At 41.8% G+C, this 14,821-nt stretch overlaps 1 protein-coding gene and 1 pseudogene across 2 annotated transcripts in view; both read left to right on the forward strand.

Annotated features, from left to right (window-relative positions):
- LOC147896942 (uncharacterized) overlaps window positions 1-14,821 on the forward strand; it is a 133,050-nt gene that overhangs the window by 87,567 nt on the left and 30,662 nt on the right. The gene's annotated exons all lie outside the window — the stretch shown is intronic.
- The window catches only part of LOC147896943 (uncharacterized), a 61,844-nt pseudogene that overhangs the window by 46,926 nt on the left and 97 nt on the right, over window positions 1-14,821 (forward strand).

The raw sequence follows: 14,821 nt of genomic DNA on the forward strand, positions 1-14,821 counted from the left end.
TTCCTATAATATACAGGGCCTCTGCAACCAGAATAAATGGAGGCTTCTTTGGCATTATATAAATACAACTCATCCGGATGTTGTGTGTCTGCAAGAGCATAATCAGCATTTTTTTGCTGGCCAGCATGGGTTTTTTTCTGGATATGATATATTTTATTCAGGATCCGAACAATTCTCTGGGCTGTGCATTTTAGCCAGACATGATCTGCAACCCTGGATAGCATATAATGATCTAGGTGGACGATGGATGATTATCCAATGTATGATCAATGGAGAGATTTTTGAAATAGGATCTTTGTATGCCTCTCAAAATTCAGCTTCCAGAGCTCAAATGTGGAACTCCATAAAGCAATATCCTTGGTCCTCTAATGCTCTACTTTGTGGTGATTTCAACAATTCTCCTCACTGGAAGGACAATACCACTCATAAATCACATATGCTGCCCTCTGAAATCCAGCAATGGGAACACATGACATCATCACTTCGATTTGCAGATTTATGGACAGCAACTCACCCTTCAGTGATGGGATTTACATATCATCATAATGCTTTTACAGATTATTGGGCCAGGCTTGATAGATATTATCTCATTCATGCTCAGCAATATGATGAACATACATGTCAGATGTGGACTGATTATTCACAACAATTATCTGATCACACTCCACTTTGGCTCACCCTTTCTTTTGGTATGCCTCTGGATGACTTGCAGCTCTCTTCAGCGAGAAATTTACAGGTTAATCAATTATATCTTTCTCATGAAAAATTTCAGCATATGATCAGACTTGCAGGCCATTGCTATCCCATGCTCAGGAGGATCTGGAATTTGCATGGATCTCTTTCATACATCGTATTCAAAATGTCATTAAGGAATATGGAAGATGGTACATGGCAGAAACCAGATAGCATATCCAGTGGGCAAAATCATGCAAGCAGTATTTGGTACAGATTAGTCATCAAAGATCTCTATCTGATTCTGAGTAGCATTTACTATCTTGTGCTTCCTCCATAATTGATGCCAATGATAAACGCAAGCTGTCCAAATGGCAGATTAGGGCCAGAGTTAAACCTATGCTAGATAAGGGCTGTTCCTCTAAATCTTTTTTTCGGAACTTACATGCACATAGACAAAGCCAATCTATTATGAGGGTAAGGAAATCAGATGGTCTTTGGACCCAGTCTCTCTCTCAGCTAGAAAAACAATGTCTGGATCATTTTCAGATCCTTTTTTCTCAGCCATCTTCTTCTACACCTCAGGTCGCATTGGCTCGTTACAGATTTACTGAGCTTGTTTCTCCCATTGTCTCCCCGCAAAAAGCATCAATGCTGGAAATGTCCTTTTCAGATGATGAATTGGATGAAGCCCTTAAGCATTTGGGTAAACATAAATCCCCTGGCTGGGATGGTTTGACGGTTGAATTTTTTGAGGCCTTTTGGCCTGAATTGAAGGGTCCAATTCTGCAGTTTATTAATGCAGCATGGCAGCACCAACATCTTCCCTCCGCTTGGAAGCATGGTCTGGTTAAGCTTGTGCCCAAAAAACTTCTTTGTGAGACTATGGATGACTGGAGTCCCATCACTTTGATGTCGATAATATACAAACTGATCGCCAAAATGTTGGTACACCGGATAAAGGATATCCTTCATGATGGACTTCATCCCAGGCAATATGGTTTTGTTCCAAGACGGCACATACATGACAATATCTCTAACACTCTTATCGCAATGGAATATGCTAAATATTCAGATCAAGATGTGTTGATCTTGCAGATGGATGTGGCGAAGGCATTTGATACAGTACAGTGGGATTATGTCTCTCAAATCATGCTAAAACTTGGTTTTGGGCCAAAGCTAGCTAATGTCATATATTGGCTTTACTCAAATTCCACTGCACAATGCTTTATAGGGAAACATTGTCTGAGTCTTGGACTCTCGAACGTTCAGCTCGACAAGGATGCCCTCTCAGTGCCTTGCTTTATGCCATCGCTTCACATCCTTTGCTTCTTTATATGGATCACATGGTTGATACTGGACAGCTAGAGGGGCTTCAGATTTCTGGTTCACGACCCTTCATAGCACAGGCCTATGCAGATGATTCATTCTTCATGCCAAAGAACAGTCCATTGGAGATTCGCCTCTTGATGGATACCCTTTCAAATTTTGGGTTGGCAGCTGGTCTTAAAATTAATTTTCAGAAATCAAAACTCTTACCTCTCAAGCATTGTGATTGGCATGCTATTCAGTGGCCAGGCCAGATTATTCAACCGGAAAATATAGTAAGACATTTGGGCTATCCTATTGGCTGGAAAATCAGCAATAAGCAACAAATGTCGTGGGTGTTCAACAAAATTCAGGACAAATTAGAATATTGGAAGATCTCCACTTGGCCTCTGCATGTACGGCTTCGAATTGTCCAGTCTATTGTTTTAGCTTATGTCCAGTTCTACCTTCCTCTATTACATTGGTCATCTCGAGATCTCACATCTTTTATGTCTCAAGCCATGGAGATTTTTTGAAAAACTAAGCTTCATAAAAAAGCTTTACGATTGCTCAAAATGGACTTGCTTTGCTCACCTAGAATGCATGGTGGCTTGAATATAATAAACATCAAATATCATGTGTTGGCAAGAAAGATCACTATGCTCAAGACATTCTTTCAACAAGAGCAGCCTTGGTCTATTATGCTGGCAATTTGGTGTGGTCAGATGCGCACACATGCTTATGGACATTGGCTAGTAGATCCATCGAAAGTAGTACTTGGAAAATTTCAAGGTAAAATCCCTGGTTGTCCATTTTCTAATTCCTTGATTCAGGATTGGAAGCAAGTACTCTCTCACATCAAATGGTCTCCTCATCTTGCTTCTCTAGCATCTTCACTCAGATTGGAAAGTATTCATTGGAGTGCTGTGTTTTCCTCTCCCCTTGCTGTTCAACAACCCATTAGAGCTTACAATCTTATGAAATTGGGTATCCGGTTCATTGATGACGTTGTAGATATGCAAGGAAATATTCTCCCTTTTCCAGTAGCATGTCGACAATACAACCTGGGAATGCATCATAGACCTATTTGGAAAGCTATTGCTGATCTCCTACTTCCTCTGGTTCCGATTCCGACATTAAATGTCAGTGACAGGCTTCAAGATTGGCACCTTCAGCCTTCAAGTCCAAGCATTTCCTCTAAGCCTTTGCAGTTATTGACTTCTATACAGGCTTATCGATTGATATTACCTCCTCCTTGGATTGCCCATCATGCTAATTCTCTATGGCATCTGAACAAATCATTAGCCTGGTGGAAAGGAAGATTGCAAATGATATGGAAGTTGAAAATGCCATTGAAGCAACGACTATTTCTATGGAGATGTATTGTTGGTATTCTTCCAGTGGGAGTGAAATTGGCTAAACGACGGATAGCTTCACCTCTTTGTCCAAGATGTCACCTTGCATCGGAGAGTATTCCGCATTTATTGTGGTTTTGTTCATATTCCAAAGACCTTCTAGACAGAATCTCCTACTTTTTATCTCTGAGATTTCCAGCACACAGGTTCTACAGGTTTTTCTGGATGTATGGCAAACTATCTGCTTCTTTGTCACAGTATTCTCTCTTCTTCCACTGGATCAGATACTGGGCCTTATGGACCCTCTGGCTACAGCGCAATCAAGCATTTCTGAATTCTCCCCTTCAGCATCCTTATGAGTTTTTCAGAGCCTCATTAAGGCAGTCTTTATATGATGCCTTACATGAGGAAGATTTGGATGTTTCTTGTATTCAACTTTTCTTTTACTGCTTCTGATGGATAGGGCTGTAGCTCTATTTTGAGCACTGCCTAGATGTAAATGAATGTTTCATAATATAAGTATCTTGGTTTTACAAAAAAAAAAAAGTGTGTGTGTGTGCATCGAGAGGTGTGACTCGTGTGTGTGTGTAGGTGTAGCGGTGGTCGAGGCGAGCGATGGAGGAGAGGAGGTCGGTTCGTGAGGGTTGCTCAGCCTCCCTGAGTCCCTGTACAGGTCCGTGTCAGGACGTCGTTCAGCTCTGCCCCTTGTCCGTACGTCTGTACGGACGCCGTACAGACAGCGCTCTTCTGCCTGGTGAAGCCTTGCCATATCTGCTCGTCTTTTCTCGTTCTTCCCGTACAGCTTGCATCGACTTTTTCTTTGCTCTCCGTCTTGCTCCGTACAATCCGCCCTGCTGTTCTGCGTCAGCAGCCCCTTCCCTTTCTGTATTCCGTACAGCTTCTGTGTATTTTCTCGCCTTTCGTACGATTCAACTCCCATAGTCCTTCTTCCGTACATCCGTACAATCTGTACCTTCCGTACAGTTTGCATTTTCATCTCGTTCATTGTCCGTACAGTTTTGCTCTGCTTCTGCCTCTTCATCAATCCCACCGTGTTTTCCTTCATGGAAGATCAGTTCAAAAGCTACTCTTGCAAGGAGTCTTCTCGGGACTCCAAAAGACAGCAAGTTGATCTCTCTTCTGCAGATTCTGTAGATGCTCACTATGTTTTTGACATGCTCAAAGATGAATTTCATCACAGCCGGAAGGAGTGGGCCAAACCTCCCCCGGCCATCAAATATAAGTTGAAGCTGCCTTCATTGGTTGCTCCTCTTCGAAAGTTCTTTCAGCAAGCAGTTATCATTTTTTTCCCAGGAAAGTTACCTTCAGCCAATGATGTGGCCTAGTGGGTTCAGGCACTGTTGGGAGGCTGCTTTGTTGAAGGAGTATATTTTGCTTCCAGGGGTTTTTATGAAGTACATTTTTCGGATGCCTCATATCGTCAGCAGATACTGGAGATGTCGCCCTTATTCTATGGCAGACAAATGGTGCATGTCATGCCATGGTCGCCAAATAAGGATTACCACAGCCTTATTCGACATCACTGCCCTGTATGGGTTGAGGTAGTGGATTTCCCGGACTATATGAGGGCCGAGTTACCAAGTTTGGCAGCCACTTTGGGGCAAGTTGTATGCCCACCCCACCCTTCGGGTAATCGCAATCGCTTTTGTATTCTTTGGGACACAGATGACCCAACCCCTCCTTCCATTGTGGTTGAAGTGGAGGATGTTCCCCTCGGTGAAAAATACTTTGATTTGAAATGGGGAGTTTTTGCAGGTGCTTGCTTCACATGCCATAAGTTTGGCCACCTAGCTTCACAGTGTCCTGCAGTTTTGCATCAGCTCCCACCTACAGCTATTGCTCCAAAAAATACTCCTTCCCCTACTTATACTCCGGGGTCTAAGGCTATGCCTACCAAACTGGGTGATGTTGCATCCAAATCTGTCCCTTCCAAAGAAAATGTGGTTCAGGTTTCAGCTAAGCAAAAGGATAAGGGAAAGGGCAAAATTTCAGAATCTCATGCCTCTACCCAGGGTGCCTGGCAGCAACCCAAAAAGGTATTCGCTCTCAAACCACGTCCGTTACAATCTCGCCATTGGGATGCTTCAACTTCTACCCCTGGTCAGACCTCTACCCCTGCTGACAGCCTTGCTTCTCAACTGTGGGTTGAGGTGTTAAAAAGGGGCATCCCAGTATGTGACAATGATGAGGATCATAGAGCTAATGATCCAGGAGGCCAGGTGGATGTTGATGTCATGGCTGAGACCTGACAGCTTATATTTTACTCTGCTTTTTGGTTTGACTGTACATATCTTCTATGTCTACTTCAATTACTTGCATTACATACAATGTTCAGGGTCTTTGTAATGTCAATAAGTGGAGACTTTTCTGGCATTATGTACATAGAATGCATCCCGATGTGATCTCTTTACAGGAACACAATCAACACTTCTTGGCTGGTCAGCAAGGCCACTATGCTGGGTATGATATTTTTTATGCTGGTACAATGCACTTTTCGGGGGTCTGCATGCTGGTCAAACATGATATGCAGCCCACGGTTGCTTACAATGACCCTCAGGGTCGATGGATGGTGATCAGGTGCATCTGGCAGGCTGATCTCTATGAAATAGCATCTGTTTATGCTTCACAAACCTCTCTGTCTAGAGCTCAAATATGGGACTCCCTTAAACAATATCCATGGATGTCCAATGCTTTTTTGTGTGGAGACTTCAACAACTCGCCTGCCACTCAAGATAATACAACTCATCGTTCTCACATGATCCCCACTGAGCTCCGACATTGGGAAGATATGCTCTCCTCCCTGCATGCAGAAGATTTATGGCTCTCAACAAGGGACAGAGATATGGGTTATACATATCATCACAATGCCTTTACTCATTACTGGGCTTGACTTGACAGATGGTATTTGTTGCATGCTCAGCAGTATGCTGATTTTACATGTACACTTTGGGTTGATCATTCCCTCTTGCTCTCTGATCATTTTCCAGTATGCTTGACATTATCAATAGCACGTTTGATAGATGATATGCCTTTTTTTGGTCGTCGCCTGCTCCATGTTAATAGTGCTTATTTGCTTCATCAACAATTTCAGAACATGGTGAGAGTGGCTGTCCGTCCCCTCCTCTTACATGCTCAGGAGGATATGGATTTTGCTTGGATCAGCCTTGCTCATCGCTTACAGGCTGTTATTCAAGATTATGGACGGAGTTACATGGGAAACCTCAGGCTCAAGCTGAAATGGGCTCAATCTCACAAGCAGCAAATGGATGCAATCAGCTCTCATAGGCAGCTTACCTCTTCTGAGCAGGATTCTTGTGCTTATGCGGTTCATATCATCCACCAAAATGATCTTCGCAAATTAAAGAAATGGCAAATCCGAGCTCACATGAAACCCCTTTTGGATAAGGGCTGTTCCTCCAAAGCCTTTTTTAAAAGTCTTCATGCGGATAGGCGAAAGGAGGATATTTGTAGGATCAAGAAAGATGATGGCACTTGGACCACTTCCAAATCAGAATTGGAATCGCTATGTTCTAGTCATTTCCAGCATCTCCTTTCTCTTCAGCCTGATCATCTGATGCAGGTGGATACAGGTAGGTCTCAATTTCTAATGCATGTTCAGCCCATTTTGTCTCGGGAACAGGCTTATGCATTGGAGCAGCCTTTTATGCTTAGTGAACTGGATGATGCTTTGAGTCATCTACGCAAAAGTAGCTCTCCTGGTTGGGATGGATTGACTGTCGAATTTTTCCGCACATTTTGGGGTGATCTCAAAAACACTCTTCTTCTAATGATCAATCATGCTTGGGCAGCACAATCTCTTCCCCCATCCTGGAAACATGGCCTAGTCAAATTGATTCCCAAAAAAAGCTTGTGTGAGACGATGGCTGATTGGAGGCCTATATCTCTCATGCCTGTTATTTACAAACTCATCGCTAAAATGATTGTCCTCAGAGTTCGATTCTTTTTGCAAGCAGGACTTCATCCTAGACAGTATGGGTTTGTCCCTAGAAGGCAGATCACTGACAATATCTCTAATGCTTTGCTTGCGATTGAGTATGCCAAATATTCTAAACAAGATGTTCTCATTCTGCAAGTAGACATTGCGAAAGCATTTGATACTGTCCACTGGGATTTTATCTCTCAGACTATGCATAAATTGGGATTTGGCCCTTGACTCGTCCATATCATATACTGGCTCTATTCTCAGGCAACAGCGCAGTGCTTGCTTGGTGGTGGGTTGTCAAGAACCTGGACTATGACCCGCTCAGTGAGACAGGGTTGCCCTCTTAGTTCTTTACTATATGCCATTGCCACCCATCCGCTACTGTTGCATATGGACTATCTTACAGATACAGGACAGCTTCATGGCTTGCAAATTCCAGGGGCACAGTCTTTTCTTGCACAGGCATACGCTGATGATTCATACTTTATGCCCAGGAATTCTCAAAGTGACCTTTCTCACTTGATGCATACACTGAATGACTTTGGCATAGCTGCTGGACTGCAAATCAATTTTCAGAAATCGAAACTTCTAGCTTTGAAAGAAGCTGATTGGCATGCACTTCTCTGGCCAGGTCACATTATCTCTTCCCACACTATTGTGAGGCATTTAGGCTACCCCATTGGCTGGAATATTACTCCGCAACAACAGCTCCAATGGGTGCTTCAAAAGATCAACAAGAAGCTGGAATACTGGCATTTGTCCACTTGGCCTTTACATGTTCGACTTCGGATAGTACAATCCATCATTATGGCATATGTACAATTTTATTTGCCTCTTCTTCCCTGGTCTTTCAAGCATTTGGCTTCCTATATGTCTCAGGCTATGGAGATATTTTGGAAAAGCAAATCTCATAAAAAGGCTTTGCGACTACTACATATGCAGTCTATTTGTTCACCTAAGACTCATGGGGGGCTGAATATTCTCAATCTCCAGGTTCATATGTTGGCAAGAAAGAGCACTATGATTGCTGATTTTTTTCAGCAAAAACAGCCATGGGCTATTATGTTAGCAGCAATGTGCGGAAACATGGTGTCTCATGCATATGGGCATTGGATTACAGATCACTGGGAAGCAGTCATGACCACATTTCAGGGGAAAATTCCTGGTTGTCCTGTTTCTAATGCTTTTATTCATGACTGGAAGAGAATTCTCTCATATGCAAAATGGATAGGTACTTCTTCTCCTCATGGTAATTCTCTTCGTTTGGAAAGCATCCACTGGAGCAAGGTGTTTGAATCGCCTCTCGCTTTACAGGCACCTATTAAAGCATACAATCTCATGAAATTTGGCATCAGATTTGTTGGCGATGTTGTGGATCAACAAGGTTGTATGCTTTCATTTCCACAAGCTTGCAGGACATTCTCCTTGGGTCTACATCATAGGTCCATTTGGAGAACTCTTTCAACTATGTTGCAGCCATTTGTTCCGGTCCCTCCACTATTTGTACAGGACAGATTACTGGACTGGAAATTGACTTCCTTACCTCCTGCTACTCATACGCTCTCAATGCACAATTTGACCTCCTCGAAGGTCTACAGATTTCTTCTTCCACTGCCATGGATTGATAAGCATGCCAACACTCTTTGGAATTTGGATAGGCCTCTATCTTGGTGGCAATCACGACTCATGAAAATCTGGAAAGCCAAATTGCCATTGAAACAGAGGTTTTTCTTTTGGAGATGTATAGTGGGAGCTTTTTCCATTGGGGCGAAATTGGCAGCACACCGCATTGCTTCCCCTTCCTGTCCCCGTTGCTCTCATCACTGTGAAACAGTTCCTCATCTATTATGGTCTTGCCCACACTCTCGCATATTGATCACTCGTATTTCTCATTTGCTGCGGCTTCGGTTTCCCTCCATCAGATTTGGGAAACTTTTCTGGATGTTTGGATGCCTCTCATCTCAGATGTCTCCATTTCTCCTCTTCTTTCACTGGACTCGCTTTTGGGTACTATGGACCATTTGGACTCAGAGACTGCATTCCAGGATGGGTCAACAGTTTCCTCAAGCATATATTTTCTTCAGAATGTCCCTCAAGCAATCCTTATATGACAGTTTTGCTGCAAGGGACTTGGATGCTACTAGCCTTGAAGTGTTCTCTATCTGTTTTTGAGTTTTTTACATTGGGCTCTAGTTTGGAGTCTAATGTTAGTGTGTGGGAGACTTCCCATCTTGTAAATTTATGAGAATATAGATATACTGGATTTTACCAAAAAAAGTGTGTGTGTGAGAGAGCAAGTATGGTTGGAGCTTCAGAATTGGCTTGAGGATTGGATTTTACGCCCTCCTTCCTTATACGCCCGTCCTTTGAAGCTCTCACATATCACAGTGTCATCATTGTATAAAGTGTTATTACCTCCACCTTGGATTTTCCATAGAGCAAATACTGTTTGGCATATGGATCGTCCAATGAAGTGGTGGAGAAAAAGGCTGCGTCTCCTTTGGCATTACAAAGTCCCTCTTCGACAACAGCTTTTCCTATGGCGAGTTCTCCTTGGCATTTTTCCATCCGGACAGTGACTCGCACACAGACATATTGCTTCAGCTGTTTGTCATAGATGCCAGCACTCTACTGAATCAGTGCTCCACATTTTTTGGTTCTGTCCAAATACTTCTGATCTCATTGCTCTCATCAGGCAGAGGCTTCGACAGCAATTTCCTACTGTTACTTTTGGCAGATTTTTTTGGTTGTTTGGTTTTCATCCACAGAGACAGGGTTTTGATTTATTTTTTGTATGGGTGCGCTATTGGACCCTATGGACTTTATGGATGGACAGAAATCATAGAGTCTTTGGTGATCCAATATTTTCATCCTTTCTTTTTTTCAAACGCTCTCTGCAACTACGATTGTCTTCAGACTCGTTTGATTGATCAGGATGTGTATACAACTTATACTGAGATCTTTAGTTGAGTAGTAGCTACTTCGTTCTTGAAGTAACTATGAATGTAATTATTTTACAACAATAAAAGATTTCTTCCCACAAAAAAAAAAAAAAAAGTGTGTGTGTGTGTATGTGTGTGTGAGAGAGAGAGAGAGAGAGAGAGAGAGAGAGAGAGAGAAAGAAAGAAAGAAATTTTATTAAAGGTCCACGGAAGGCCATACATGGCCTATGGGACACAAAATCATCCGAAAGGAAAATACATCATCAACGATGCGCCAACTAGGTGGCCTCATCGTAATACAGCTCTGAGAGAGAGAGAGAGAGAGAGGAGTGGGAGGAGGGAGGAAAGAGAGAGAGAGAGAGAGAGAGATTTATATTTCTGATGGAACATTTTATATCTTATATATTGTTTATAATATATATATTGTATAATATATAATATAGCATATTATATAAAAGGAAGATATGGTATTACTTATTTTATATATATATATATATATATATATATATATATATATAGAGAGAGAGAGAGAGAGACAGATAGATAGATAGATAGATAGAGAGTGAGAGATAATATATATTAAATATCCTGTAATATATTGTATATTATATTATATATATAATAATATACTACATATATATATATATATACACACACACACACACACACAGACTCCTCTCTTTCTCTCTCTTCCCCCTATCCTCTCTCTCGTCTCTCTCTTTCTTCTCTCTTTCTCCCCTCTCTCTCTCTCTCTCTCTATATATATATATATATATATATCTCTCTATCTATATATATATCTCTCTCTCTCTCTCTATATATATATATATCTCTCCATCTATATATCTCTCTATATCTAGAGAGAAAGAGAGAGAGGATTTGGGGGGAGGAGAGAGAGAGAAGAAAAGAGAAGAGTGAGAAAGTGAGAGAGAATAGAAGTGTGTGTGTGTGTGTGTGTGTGCATTTATTTATTTATTTATAAATATATCTCCATGCTAACACTCGCACAGTGTGTGTGTGTGTGTGTGTCCACTTAAAAGAGAGAGAGAGAGAGAGAGAATAGAAGTGCGTGTGTGTGCATTTATTTATTTATTCATTCATTGTAATATTCATTTATTTATAAATATATCTTCATGCTAACACTCGCACAGTGTGTGTGTGTGTGAGATTTGCTTGCCAGGCAACATTGATCATTTGCAAAAGGACCTCTTTCAAATCATCCCAAAAAGAAATATAGAATTCGACCGTAAGGCCATCCCAACCAGGGGACTTGTATTTGCTGATGTGGGACAATGCATTATCAAGTTCTGTGTCAGTAAAAGATCTCTCCAATGTAAGTGCATCATCCATTTCCACTATCTCAGAAACATATTGAAGGAATTCAGTCCTCGCATCAGTGATTTGATTTGATGTGCCAAAAAAAAACCTGTGTGACCATATGTCAGATTGGAGGCCTATTAGTTTGATGCCTGTAGTTTACAAACTCATTGCCAAAATGATTGTGTATAGGCTCCATGGGATATTGAATGCGGGCCTTCATCCTCATCAATATGGGTTTGTGCCACGAAGACAAATCCATGACAATATCTCCAATGCATTGACTGCAATCGAATATGCTAAGTATTCGCATCAAGATGTGCTCATATTGCAGGTAGACATTGCTAAAGCATTTGACACTATTCAATGGGATTTTATCTCTCAAATCATGATAAAGTTGGGCTTTGGTCCCAAGATAGCAAATGCTATTTATTGGCTTTATTCCGGCTCTACTTCTCAGTGCATTCTTGGGGGTCATCTATCCCGCCCATGGACATTGGCTAGATCAGTTAGACAGGGCTGCCCTCTCAGTGCTCTCTTCTATGCCATTGTGACCCATCCCTCTTGACATATCTTGATCATCTTACAAACACAGGACAGATGGCTGGTCTTAAAATCCCTGGGGCTGCATCTTTTTTGGCACAGGCATATGCTGATGATTCCTTCTTTATGCCACAGAACTCTCCTTGGGAAGTTCGCATGCTTATGACCACACTATCATTGTATGGATTAGCAGCGGGATTGCATGTCAATTTTGACAAATCTAAATTGCTTCCCCTGAAACAATGTGACTGGCATTCTGTTCTCTGGCCAGGTCAGATAGTGCATTCCAAAGATGTTGTCAGGCATTTGGGATATCCTATAGGCTGGCATATCACCAGGAAGCAGCAGTTAAAATGGATCTTCCAAAGACTTCAACATAAACTGGAATATTGGAAAATCTCTACTTGGCCACTTCATGTCAGGCTCAGAATAGTACAGTCTATTGTAATGTCCTATGTTCAGTTTTTTTTGCCTTTGCTACACTGGTCCTCCAGAGATATTTCGGCCTTTATGTCTCAAGCTATGGAGCTGTTATGGAGGACAAAAACTGCAGTGAAAGCATTGAGATGAAAGCATTGAGACTGATGAAGATGGAAATGGTGTGCTCGCGTAGAATGCATGGTGGACTTAATGTTCTCAATATAAGATATCATGTACTAGCAAGGAAGGTGACTGCTCCATACTTTCTTCCGTCAACAACAGCCATGGACTTGCATGTTAGCATCCATGTGTGTCAACATGAGGACACCATTGGACTACTGATCCTTGGGAGGTTGTCATTGGGAGATTTGTGGGGAAGATACCCGGCTGTCCTTTCTCTATTGCTCTGATACTTGATTGGAAACAGGTACTTTCTAAGGTCAAATGGGCTCCCGATAACTGTTTGGGGACAAATTCAATGAGGAAAGAAAGTATTCATTGGAGTGCCATCTTTGACATTCCACTTGCTTTACAAGAACCTGTTAGGGCATATAATCTCATGAAATTGGGAATTAGATACATCAATGATGTGGTAGATGATCAGGGCTATGTCTTATCTTTCCCTCAGGCCACCGCTTCCTATGCATTGGGAATGCATCACAAGTCGATATGGAAGAAAATTGATTTGTTACTTCCTTTTCTACCTATTCCTCTTGTGGCTGGCACAGACAGGCTTATGGATTGGCAATTGCAACCCTCTGCTACATGCTTTCATCCTGTTCCTCTGCCTGCCTTGACTTCTATCCAAGCCTACAGGCTTCTTCAACCTGCTCCATGGATTCAGCAATATGCTAATGCGCTGTGGCATATCAGGAAGCCCCTCTCATGGTGGCGGAAGAATCTCCGGATATTGTGGAAGTGTAAAATGCCTTTGAAACAAAGACTTTTTCTTTGGAGATGCATGACTGGCACATTGTCAGTGGGAATCACACTTGCCAAACGTCACATTGCACCATCCACATGTTTACGATGTCAGGCTCCTTCAGAGACTATCCCTCATTTGCTATGGCACTGCCCGAGTTCTAGGAACCTCCTTGGGAGAATTTCAGATCATCTTCGACTTCGTTTCCCGAGTCACAGATTTGGGAAACATTTTTGGTTATTTGGCAGATTTATGAGGTCTTTGTCTCAATACTCACTATTTCTCTCATGGGTGAGATATTGGGCTCTTTGGACAATCTGGAGTGAGCATAATTTGGCATACTTGGGTCGGCAGATTCAAAAGTCATATGAATCGTTCTGAGCCTCATTGCGGCAATCTTTATATGATGTCTGCCATGAGGGTGATATACATGCTTCTTGCATAGAGCTTTTCTTTTTATGTTTCTGATCTCTCGGATATTCTCCATTTTGGAGACTTCCCATCTTGTAAATTTATGAGAATATAAATATACTGCACTGGATTCTACTTTAAAAAAAAAAAAAGAAAAGTGTGTGTGTGTGTGTGTGTGTGTGTGTGAGAGAGAGAGAGAGAGAGAGAGAGAGAGAGAGAAGAGGGAGGAGGACGAGAGGGAGGAGAGAGAGAGACAGAGACAGAGACAGAGTTTATAAGATATATTTTTATTTAGTGTTTTTTTTTTTTTGGGGGGGGGGGGTGTGTGTGTGTTTAGAAGTTCGGTTTAATGAAAGATAATTGGATATTCTTCAATATTTGTGGGTGTGTGCGCACACACATGCGTGTGTTGGTATGTATATGTATGTTTTTGCAAAATTTTTTAAATTTCCTCAAAGTTTAAGATTTATAAATTAAACCTTAAATTTTATTAAAGGCAATCTATGATTGCAACTTTGAGACCCAATGGAGTAGGTCTCTAGCCCGTCGTAGACGGGTCATATTACTTGTATTTTCTTAATTCAAAAGGGATCTCCTCTATGACAGATGCCATTCATGATGATGTCACTCTTCTGTCCTTTCCTTTGGCTGCTGGAAAATATGGTTTAGGAATGCATTATGGTCCTATATGGCAGGCCATTACTCGGATGCTTCAGCCTTTTCAGCCAGTACCACCTTTAGAACTTCAAGACAGGCTTCAAGATTGGACTCTTCTTCTAGCACACTCGTCCATCCGTCCTTTGAAGTTGTCTCATATTATAGTGTTATCTTTATATAAAGTTCTGCTATCTCCACCTTGGGTGTCAGATAGGGCTAATCAAATTTGGTATTTGCACCGTCCAGTCAAATGGTGGAGGAAAAGATTGAAACCGATTTGGTACTCCAAGGTCCCTCTTAGACAACAGGT

Source organism: Dipteris shenzhenensis, chromosome 11 (assembly GCF_047967505.1).
Source record: "Dipteris shenzhenensis isolate YYH24624 ecotype China chromosome 11, Dip_SZ_1.0, whole genome shotgun sequence".
Classification (NCBI taxonomy): Eukaryota; Viridiplantae; Streptophyta; class Polypodiopsida; order Gleicheniales; family Dipteridaceae; genus Dipteris; species Dipteris shenzhenensis.